Here is an 11,332-nt window from a genome sequence, read left to right as displayed (position 1 = left end):
AAGAAGAAGGGCCGGGCTAACATTTCATCCGACAACCCCTTTAGGAGACAAGTATTTCTCTTGTTCTCATTTAATAGTTGATGTAGGACCCAGATTGAGCCAGACTAAGAATCCAGGACTATGCGACCTGGAGGTAAGCCCCCACTGGAACTCTGAGGCCTGCAGTGAAGTGGGGTGCGCGACGCCCAATGCATTGCAGACATTTCAGTATCTCCCCATTTCCCCCCCTTTCTGGCAAAAGTTTTTTAACTCATGGCTTCAGACATTTTGCACCTCTGCTTATGAGCCGGGCTGGGATGTGCGTTTCGGCATCCGTAACTTCGCTGTGGACAGCGGCTGGGGCATGACTAGTCCCCCGCTCAGGCTGAAGTTCCAGACCCCAGGGAGTAACTGCTTGGCTGACTGATGTGCAAGCTAAATGGTAAGTGAAGGTTCTAGTGCAGTGGTTCTCAACCTTCCTGATGCCGCGACCCTTTAATACAGTTCCTCATGTTGTGGTGACCCCCAATTTCATTGTTACAAATTGAACATAATGAAAGCATAGTGATTCATCACAAAAACAATATGTAATTATATATGTGTTTTTCCGATGGTCTTAGGCGACCCCTGTGAAAGGGTCGTTCGACCCCCAGGTTGAGAACCGCTGTTCTAGTGTGAGGCCCACAGAGTGCTTTCCTGGAGCACTTTGTACACTGTGGGCCGCAGGTTCCACCTTTCACCCCAAGGATGGATTCTGATGGGACACTCCAGTGGTGGAATGGGTAAGCAGATAAACACACGTGACAAGGACTCACTGACCTTAAACAGCTCGCTCCTGGACCTGCTAAAGAAAGAGGCAGATAATAAAGATCGTAGAGTGTATTGGTCAGCTATAACTGCCTAACAAATTACCCCAAAACTTCACAGCTTAAAACAGCACGCATACATTATCTCACAGGTGGTGTGGGCCAGGAACCTGATCACAGCTTAGCTGGGCCCTCTGCTTCAGGGACTCTCACAAGGATGCAAGCAAGTTGCCAGCTGGGGCTGAGGTCTCACCTGAATACTCGAATGGAGAAGGGCCTGCTTGCACGCCCAATTAGTGGCTGATGGCCAGACTCAGCTGTCCATAGGCTGCTGGCCACAGGTCCTTACCATGTGGGTTTTTCTGACATGGCAGCTTGCCGCATCAAAAAAGGCAAATCTATAAGGCAAAAGAGAGTCTGCTAGCAAGAAAGACGTCATTATCTTATGAAACCCAATCACAGACATGACATCCCAACATCTTTGATATATACAGGGTGTGCCCCCAAAAATGTATACACACTTTAACAGCTGATAGCTCAATTGGTGTTTCTTTCTTTTCAGATTTAATCCATTGGAGTTAATAATTATTCCAAGTGTGTATACATTTTTGGGGACACCCTGTATATTGTCTTGGTTAGAGACAAGTCACAGATCTTGTCCACACTCAAGGGGAGGGATATCCCAAAGCTGTGAATATCAGGAAGAGGGGATTCTGCCAGCATCTAAGTAGGTGGTGACCACTATAGTTTTTCTTTCATGAAATGAACAATAATCAGGTTATCAGAAGTCATCACCCAGGAAGTGCTACCTAAAATGCACATTGCAGCCCTAGCTGGTTTGGCTCAATGGATAGAGCGTCAGCCTCCGACTGAAGGGTCCCAGGTTCGATTCCGGCCAAGGGCACATGCCTGGGTTGCGGGCTCAATCCCCAGTAGGGGGCATGCAAGAGGCAGCCAATCAATGATTCTCTCTCATCATTGATGTTTCTCTCTCTCCCTCTCCCTTCCTCTCTAAAATCAATAAAATATATTTAAAAACAAACAAACAAAAAAATAAAATAAGATGCACATTGCTTATTTGAGCATGCTCTGGTGGTGAGAAATTTGGACAAGTCACATGATTCAAGTCTCTTCCAACTCGAAAATACGACTTCCTGGCATGTCAAAAATGTTGCTTTGGTTACAGAGCCAGCTTTATCATGTCATCACGATATAATTTACAAAATAAATTCCTAATGAACCATCTCAGACGTCCATGATTTTGCAGCACTGGCATAAACCTCGCATCACGGGTTCATGTTTTTGTCCTTATCAGAGATTCGTATGTGGTAGAGCAAAGAGGTACTGGGTTTGAGAGCCTCTCAGTCAAGATGAGAGAGAGGTTTGACCACTGACTGAGTGGCCTTGGCCAGGGACTTAACCACCAAATGCAAGTTGTGTTTTTTTGATGTCTAAAGTGAGGAGAGTCACACTTAGCTCAGAAAGGTCATTGGAAGCAGCCATAAGAACAGAGAAAATATGACTTAGTACTCTAACCCTTCTTTTGCCACAATTCAAGGAGCAGCATAGATTTGTTTGACTATGTAACAATGACTTACCACCACGAATACAGAAAGCATAAAGATTGGATATTTTTAGAAAAGTGAAATTTTAGAATCCTTCACCCTAGCCGGTTTGGCTCAGTGGATAGAGCATCAGCCCTCAGACTGAAGGGTTGCGGGTTCGATTCTGATATAGAGCACATACCTCAGTTGTAGGCCTGATCCCCACCTCTAGTCTGAGCCCATGAAGGAGGCAACCAATTGATGTCTCTCTCTCCCATCCATGTTTCTCTCTCTGTGTCTCTCCCTCTCCCTTCCACTCTCTCTAAAAATCAATGGGAAAATATCCTTGGATGAGTATTTAAAAAAAATAAAAATAGAATAGTTCATTCAATCGGCAAATCATCACAACAAAGGACTTACTTACAAAATGCCCTTAAATTAGAGTCCTTAGACATTTTGATTCAACCAACATAAACATGACCTTTTTAAACACGGAACAATGATGACAGGCAATGAAACTCTGGCTGATTTCAGAAAAAGGGAGTTTATTGGAAGCATGCTGGGCTGCTCCTAAAATCAACTGCCAGTTCTAAAAATGTGGCCTGTAGACTCCTGGAGTGCCTGAGCCACTTCCCAGAAGCCTGCTAACTCAAAACTAGTTCCGTAATAACACTAAGATGTTATTTGGCATTTTCACTGATTTAACATTTGCACTAATGGTGCAAAATGGTGATAAAACTTGATGGTACCCTAGCATAAATCAAGATAAGCTATACTCATAGCGATTGGATTCTTCACAACCATGCACTAGAGAAAAAAAGAAAGCCAGTTTTACTTCAGAATGCCATTGATCTAGCCATGAAATTATTTAAATCTTGACCCTTGAGAACAGATCATGTTAATAATTTATGTGATGAGATGGTAAGTATGAATAAATCACTTCTGCTGCATACTGAAGCATGATGGTTGTCTCAAGAAAAAGCACATGGGAAAACTGAACTTCCCACGTTTTTCAGGAACACCGTGTTTAATCTGAAGTTTTAAACTTCAGACCTGGCCTTTGGCAGGCATTTTCTCAAAAATAAACAAGGTGAGCCTGTCGCTTCAAAGATAACAACTAACAGTATTGTAGCCAGTGATGATAATGCAAACCTGCAAGTGAAATTTTGAATTTTTAGACAACTTGTCAATTCAGATGCTTTCTGATGAGCTTGGTGGCGATACTAAAAAGTGTAGGGTTTGGATAGTGTATGATGGATTTGGAAGAGCTACATAAATCAGCACACCAATGTCCCCAAATGGCCAATGCACACACAATGTCACAAAATCTTATATGGGTAAAAGACCCATTCAAAATGCAGGAAAAATCAATGGATTTAGATGGAACAGAGTACAAAAGTTCACTGGTATGGTTCCAGATTTCACATTGCAACCAATGTTTAAGAAATGACTACTTTAGCCCTAACCGGTTTGGCTCAGTGGATAGAGTGTCGGCCTGTGGACTGAAGGGTCCGAGGTTCGATTCCGGTCAAGGGCATGTACCTTGGTTACGCGGGCACATCCCCAGTAGGGAGTGTGCAGGAGGCAGCTGATCGATGTTTCTCTCTCATCGATGTTTCTTGCTCTCTCTCCCTCTCCCTTCCTCTCTGTAAAAAATCAATAAAATATATATTTTTAAAAATGACTACTTTAGCCAAGCCGGTGTGGCTCAGTGATGAGAGAGGGAGGGGAAGAGGGAGAGAGGATGAAAGAGGGAAGGAAGGAGGGAAGATAAGAGAGTCAGAGAACGTGAGTGAGAGGGGAGACTTGAGCATCCTCTGAGGACAACATCCTGCATCTTAGCATCAGCCCCTTCCAAAGGATGCAGCCCTATCCTCAGCTTGCTCCCATCAGCTCTCCTGGGGACCTGACAGAGTACCAGCCACAGCTCATGTTATTCCCCGCTAGAAATGAGGGTATTATCATATGATATTCATGCCCATTTTTATAAATAATTCATCTTTCTCTGCACAGAAGTGAAATAGCCTGAAGCTAGAACATTTAAAAGGAAGGCTGGTGCTGATTCATAAAATAATAACGTGCTGGTTTGCCAGGCAATTTGTGAACGTCCCAGAGCTAAAATACACCGAGTTCTAGGTCTATTTTTAGCCTGGAAAGGGCCTCCCAGTGTTGTTCTCAGTTCACACTTGATAAAGGACCGTGTTATGCTTTCTCTGAAACTGGGCTTTCCCAAATCAGTTACAATCACACAGGGAACTCGACAAGATCACTTGGCAAATACCCGTATTTACAAAGTCCAAGCCCCCGGTACACAAATGTTTATTTAACTCTACAAAAATAAATTATAAACAAAGGGATCCTGGAGCCTGATCAGCCACGCTGGGGGAAATAGGGCCACACTGTTGACGTTTCTGTGACTCTTCCCCACGCCTGACAGCGAGATTTCTTTGACAGGAAGACAGCAATTCCAGAGCTGCGAGGGCTTAAAAACAATTGTTAAACCATAAGATTTGGGCCTCGGTGTTGTTATGGGTCCCCAGTCCCCCCAATATCATGTGCTATTTTTTTTGAAATCTTCATTTCATCACCTGTGATGATGTTTAAGATAGTCTGATTGCTCTTGTCAGTTTATCTGCAAAAGGTGCACAGCAAATTCATAATTTTGGTTCCATATAATACAGGGGAACCAACCAGTCTGCTAGGGACTATGGTTCTTCCCAAGACATGGGAAGTTCAGTGCTAAACCAGAAAGTCCCAGGAAAACCAGGACCCATTAGTCATCATACCCATGGGGAGGGACTCTGGGATGGGGCAGGGGCACAAGATAATGACTATACCCTTTCACATATTTGGAATTAAAAAAATATTTTGTTATTAATTTTTGAGAGAGAAACATTGATCAGCTACCTCCTGCACGCCCCCTACTGGGGATCAAGCTCGCAGCCCCGGCATGTAGCCTGCCTGGCAATCAAACCTGGGACCTCTTGGTTCATGGGTCGACACTCGACCACTGAGCCACACCAGCCGGGCTTTATTTGGAATACTGAGCCATGTGAGTTTATTACCTTTTCGAAAAATTAGGTTAAAAATGTTCTGCCAATATGAGATGGGAAAACTATTTACATTAGTGGATCTGTAAGAATGGCAAACAATAGTTTATTCGACCTGTGCAAAAATAACATCATTACATTTTTTTATTGATTTAGAGAGGAAGGGAGTGGGAGATAGAGATAGAAACATCAATGATGAGAGAGAATCATTGATTGGCTGCCTCCTGCACGCCCCCTTACTGGGGATCCAGCCCACAACCCAAGCATGTGCCCTTGACTGGAATCGAACCCGGGACCCTCCAGTCCTCAGGCCTATGCTCTATCCACTGAGCCAAACCAGCCAGGGCAACATCATTACCTTTAAGTGCTGCTTTGTTTATTACTTCATTCATTTCTGAAATATATCCTCCAAAGGACTTGACAATTGATCACCAAAAGAACTAAAAATTTTGCCAAGTTCTTTAACCCTCATTCTCCCAACACCGGAAGGTAACTGGGGCTCAGATTTTTGTTCCAGATCAACAATTAGGAAAAAAAGAGGCCCCATGAGGTTATCTGACTTGTCCAGGGTTGGATGTGAGTGTGTGACAGGCCTTCTCTCCCCGGGGCAGGCCTCTCCTTTGCTGGCCTACTTCACATCTGGTTAGCATTGTCCAACCATGGAAACAGCGGGCTGTTGCCAAAGAGAAATATTTCTATCAAAGTTTCTCAAGTGTCCCCTAGGAGAGCCCGCCAACAAGGGATGACAAAATAGTGGCTGATGGAACCCTCCCGGCCAATCACACTGCAGCGAAGGGTGCCACCCACAGAGCACGTTTTACGGGCTTTTACTAGGACACAAAGTCCCCAAGTGCATCATGGGAGGGGGGCCCCAACCTCTGAGCGAAGGGTGGCCCATCTGCTGAGCTCCTTTTTGTCTAATACACATCAAAGTCACGTTCATTCTTTTGCTTCTCAAAATGAAGATTTTGAGAGGCAAAGACCAGCTGGGCAGAACTAAAGGGGGTACAGACTTCTTTCTCTGGCAAGGCTGAGGGGGAGGATGGGGGCAGCTCACCCTCCCATGGTGTCTGTAAACTGAAGAGCCACTGCGAGGCCGACTCCAGCCTGCCTGATGAGAACACACCAGCTGCCGTTCTGAGTGTTTCCATCGGGACCTGGATTCCCAGAGGAGCCACCCCATGTCCAGAGGCACCCTCTCCATGCCTGTCCCGCTGTGATTCCCACAGTGGGTGTCACCAGCCTCTCAGAGAAGGCCTGCGTTAGGTTTTGCATTTGCACAAATTCCTGTTTGAATTCCTAGGCAGAGCTTTTTGTCTTTTTTAAAAAGATATTTTTTTATTGATTTCAGAGAGGAAGGGAGAGGGAGAAAGAGAGAAACATCCATGATGAGAGGGAATAATCGAATGGCTGCCTCCCATATGCCCCCGGACAGGGATCGAGCCCACAACTGGTGACCTCTTGGTTCCTGGGTTGACGCTCAAGCGCTGAGCCACACGTGGCTGGGCCCAGGCACAGGATGGAGACACAGGAAGAAGTTGGGGGATGGCCCCAGGTGGCACCTTCTCTCCTGCCCCAGTGTGAGTTCCAAACCTTCCCGCCGCTGTGGCTGCCTCCTAGCCCCACTCCAGACCCTTCCATCTCCACACCCCTCCCGAGTCCTCTTCCTCTTTCCTTGCTCCTCTTCCGTCTCAGGGATGTTCCTCCCGTTCAAGACCATCCCCTGCACCATACTCTGATCAGCTCCTCTGTCTCCTCTAAGGCTCTGTCCCATCAATCGCCTCCACTTTCCCCTGAACCTTCAACCCTCTACTGAATACTTCCCATTCTGGTCTCTCATCACTTAACAAAATCCCCTCAACTTTGTATGTCGCCTAGAACTGAAAGCTGCCCAGAATGAGGGACGACTTGGACTGCTAAAACCAGAGTCCCGGGCACCAGGGGCGTGTGGTCATGCAATGGCATTGCTCACATTGTTCTGGAATTAACTGTCTTTCTGACCAGACGGGAGAGGAGAAATTTTGCCTTGTTCATGTTCACATTCCCAAAATCTAACCTAATGTCAGGGACATATATGGTACATTGTCAAAAACATTTGCTAAATGTGTTCGTTGAGAGAGCAATTAATTGGGGCAGCAAAAGAGCTAAAGGTCACGGTTCAAATCCTGTTCCCCTTCCTGCATGACCTTGGGCAACTTATTACTTTCATTTACATATTTATTTGTTTGTCCCTGAATGACTTCAGGCAAATTTCTTGGCTTCACAGAGCCTCTATTTACTCATTTGTAAAATGGAGATAATAATATCCACTTCATAGAGAAAATTAAATGTGAAAATTAAATGAGTGTAAAGTAGTTAACATAACACCCGGCATATAATAAGCTTTCAATAAATGTTAGATGCTAATACTATTTGTTATTATTAAAGAGTTGGCACAGTGCATTCAGTAAGGATGCACTGTGCTAACTCTTTAATAATATCAAATAGTATTAGCACCTAACATTTATAAATAATTTATTTCCCCCATGAAATAAATTAATACAGGTGGCCTTACCAGCGGTTCTCAACCTGTGGGTCGAGACCCCTTTGGCAGTCCTACCATCCTTTCACAGGGGTCGCCTAAGCCCATCCTGCATATCAGATATTTACATTTCGATTTGTAACAGTAGCAACATTACAGTTATGAAGTAGCCACGAAAATAATTTTATGGTTGAGTCACAACATGGGGAACTGTATTTAAAGGGCCAGAAGGTTGAGAACCACTGCCTTACACCATAAAGAAAGCTTTCCTAAAACAGTGGCTACACATTAGAATCCCCAAGGGAACTTTTAGGAAGACTGATACCCAATCCCCAACCCATTAATTCAAACCTCCAGGGATGGGTCCTGCATCAGCTCCTTAAACGGCTCCCCTGGTGATTCTAATAGGCAACTGGGGGTGAGAACCTCTGCCTCAGGGCACTGGGCTAGCTGCCCTTCAGCTCTTAATTGCTGCACTGGGTCTTTCCAAACACCCCTAACTTAGCTATTGTCAACATCAATTCCCTTTGTCCCCCTCCCTCCCTCCGTCTTCTGGAAAACGCCAACCATTCCCGGTTGGTACCATCCTTCCTAAAGCCCTCACACAGGCCCCTGCTGCTCCCTTCCCTTCAGACTCCTCATAGCCGGATATTCTCTCAGGGATCTGAAGAAATGAAAAAGAGGCTGCTCAGCTGTGTCTTCCCTAAAGGGACAGATGGTTTGATTTTCCAGCCAGTGTTTCTCAAACTGGGCTCCACAGACATCTCCCTGGAGATCCAGGAGTTCTGCAGGATTATTTTGTTCATGTTTGCTGGCCATCTGAAATATGACTAGGGTACATTATCTGGTCATACCTTTGTAAGAGACCTGCTGTAAGATGTGAATGCCCAGGTTTGTGTTTCATGACATAAAGGCAGTGCACATACACAGATTTTTGAAGTAGTCCAAATAGAGGGACCACAGCGGGAAACGGAGTCCTCCCAGGGCACAAGGCAGTAGAAGCAAAACACTCCAAGTGGCCAGCGAATAGCCACTAGAGTTCAATTCATGACAGAAATAGATGTAGTTTGTGGGCCCTGTCTTAGCACAGTTGGAAACAGTTTTTTAGCCATAAATTGTAAGAGGAACGACATGAAGATACAAATTATTTTCAACTGCAAATAACACATAAGGTTTCATTTTTCTCATGTCAAGTATTCGGAGGTGGGAGATAGCTGGATAGCTGACACAGGTTCAGCAGCTCAGGGTGTTAGGGACTGAGGAGTCTGAGCATGTGGCTCAGTGGCTGAGCATCAACCTATGAACCAGGAGGCCATGGTTCAACTCCTATTCAGGGCACATGCCCGGGTTGTGGGCTCCATCCCCAGTAGGTGTTGTATAGGAGGCAGCCAATCAATGATTCTCTCTCATTGATGTTTCTATCTCTCTCTCCCTCTCCCTTCCTCTCTGAAATCAATAAAGAAATTTTTTATTAAAAAAAAGAAATAAAAGTGATCTGATAAGTTAATTCACTTCAAGATCCTAAGAACTGATCACTTTAGCCTCCTGTCTCCTCAGCAGAGGCTATGCAGAGAGGGCAATTCTTAACAAATGAATCTCTACTGAGTGAAATTTCTGAATTCTGGGGGAACTTTTTACTACCTTAGCACAGAGCCCTAAAGCAACGGGGCCAACAGCGTACATTGCAAGGCTGATTTCTGGAGGGCTTGGATCTGCCGCCAGCCCACACTCTTCAAGGTGGCATTGTGAGTTTGTTCCACCCCTTCTTCTACATTGAACATATCGCCCTAGCCAGTTTGACTCAGTGGATAGAGCATTGGCCTGTGGACTGAAAGGTCCCGGGTTCGATTCTGGTCAAGAGCACATGCCCGGGATGCGGGCTCAAGCCCCAGGAGGGGGCATGCAAGAGACAATCAATGATTCTCTCTCATCATTTATGTTTCTCTCTCTCTACCTCTCCCTTCCTCTCTGAAATCAATAAAAATGTATTTTAAAAAATAATAATAAAAATAAATTGAACATGTCAACAATAAAAAGCATACCACCTGCTAGCTCACCCCACAATTAAGAGAGCTTCTTGCAGCTTGACCTTAGATGAGCATCAAAGTGAAATATTTATGTTCGGAGCTTTGCTCTCCCACCCAGCTGGAAAGAGTTCCATTTCATGCCCCACCATTACCGCCCCGGGCAGAGGCCAACCGCTACCACTGCCCCCTCTCTGCCTCTATAGCCACAACTGCCATGATCTTTCCAAGCAATACATGAACTTTTCATTCAAAACCCCGTTCTGGGCGACTGGCTCACTGGGAAACATTCAGAGGTTGCCAATGACTCACCCAATAAATGTGAGGCTCAGCAATAGACTTGAAGTCAGTGGCGCCTGACAGCTACTCGGTGGCTGGAGGTGAAAAGAAGCCAAATTCAACGCTGGTTTATAACAGCTAAGTGCTCTTGGTCCATCTCATATGAGCCGTTGGATTGAAAAGCAGTCAATTAGCAGTATTCCTGGCTGCAGCCTGGCTCCAACAGGTCAAAGTGAAGGTCAACTGTGAGCAGAGGGAAGGACATGTCATCATCTGAATATAAAAGAGCCCAGCCGGCCCTGGCCAGTTTAGCCCAGTGGATAGAGCATCCGCCTGTGGACTGAAGGGTCCGGCTTCCATTCTGGTCAACGGCATGCACCTAGGTTACAGGAGTGGGCGCGTGTGGGAGGCAACCAATTGATGTGTCTCTCTTACCTCGATGTTTCTCTCTGTCTCCTCCCCTCCCTTCCTCTCTCTCTAAAAAAAAAAAGCCCAGCGGATCATGTACACATCTTTACCTAGCATATTCTAACATGCTGGAAGATATTAAGAGTCACTACAAGACTTCTGCCTTAAAGGAAAGAAAAAAGAAAGGAAAAAAGACTTCTGCCTTCAAAATTTTAATAATCTTGTAACATAGAAAATTACACAGAACGACGGGAGACAGTACAACTGAGTAGCCATGTTCCTAGCTGGCATTCATCTGTCTGGAATAACTTTTCCCACCATTTTGATAGGCCTAAACCCTCCATATGCTCAAACGCCAACACCCACAAAGAATCCTTCTCTGGTGACTTATCTTGGTGCTCACTTTTCCGCCTGACCCTTCTGAGAACTAACAGGGGCCTCCTGCCCTCCTGCTCTGGGACAGGAGTCAGCCCTACCCTCAACTGGTCCCTCCTGTATGAGATGAAGATGAGAGGAGTCAAGGAGGCCTCTGAGGGTGTCTCCAATGGCGGGGGGGGGGGGGGGGCTGAGTAAAGTCCTCTCCCCAGCTCCTTGCTTCTTGAATCCAGTGTTATTTTGAGCAGGTGCCCTGTGTGCATCCCCAGGAGCAAGGACCTAACAAAATCATCCAGGATCAAAGGCAAGAAGCTTTGCCTGGTGCCGCCAGACCCAGACTACATCG

At 45.5% G+C, this 11,332-nt stretch overlaps 1 long non-coding RNA gene across 1 annotated transcript in view; it reads right to left on the bottom strand.

The window, feature by feature from the left end:
* Window positions 1-2: 2 nt before the first annotated feature.
* LOC132222946 (uncharacterized) overlaps window positions 3-11,332 on the bottom strand; it is a 36,060-nt gene continuing 24,730 nt past the window's right edge. The window contains exons 9-11 of the long non-coding RNA XR_009450339.1: window positions 10,237-10,446; window positions 1,039-1,183; window positions 3-823 (exon numbers count right to left, since the gene is read on the bottom strand). This is a non-coding gene — a long non-coding RNA (uncharacterized LOC132222946). The remainder of the gene's footprint in view (window positions 824-1,038; window positions 1,184-10,236; window positions 10,447-11,332) is intronic.

This window comes from Myotis daubentonii, chromosome 21 (genome assembly GCF_963259705.1).
Source record: "Myotis daubentonii chromosome 21, mMyoDau2.1, whole genome shotgun sequence".
NCBI classification, from domain to species: domain Eukaryota; kingdom Metazoa; phylum Chordata; class Mammalia; order Chiroptera; family Vespertilionidae; genus Myotis; species Myotis daubentonii.
Note: the sequence above shows the minus strand (reverse complement) of the source record. Positions and strands in the feature narration are given on the sequence as shown.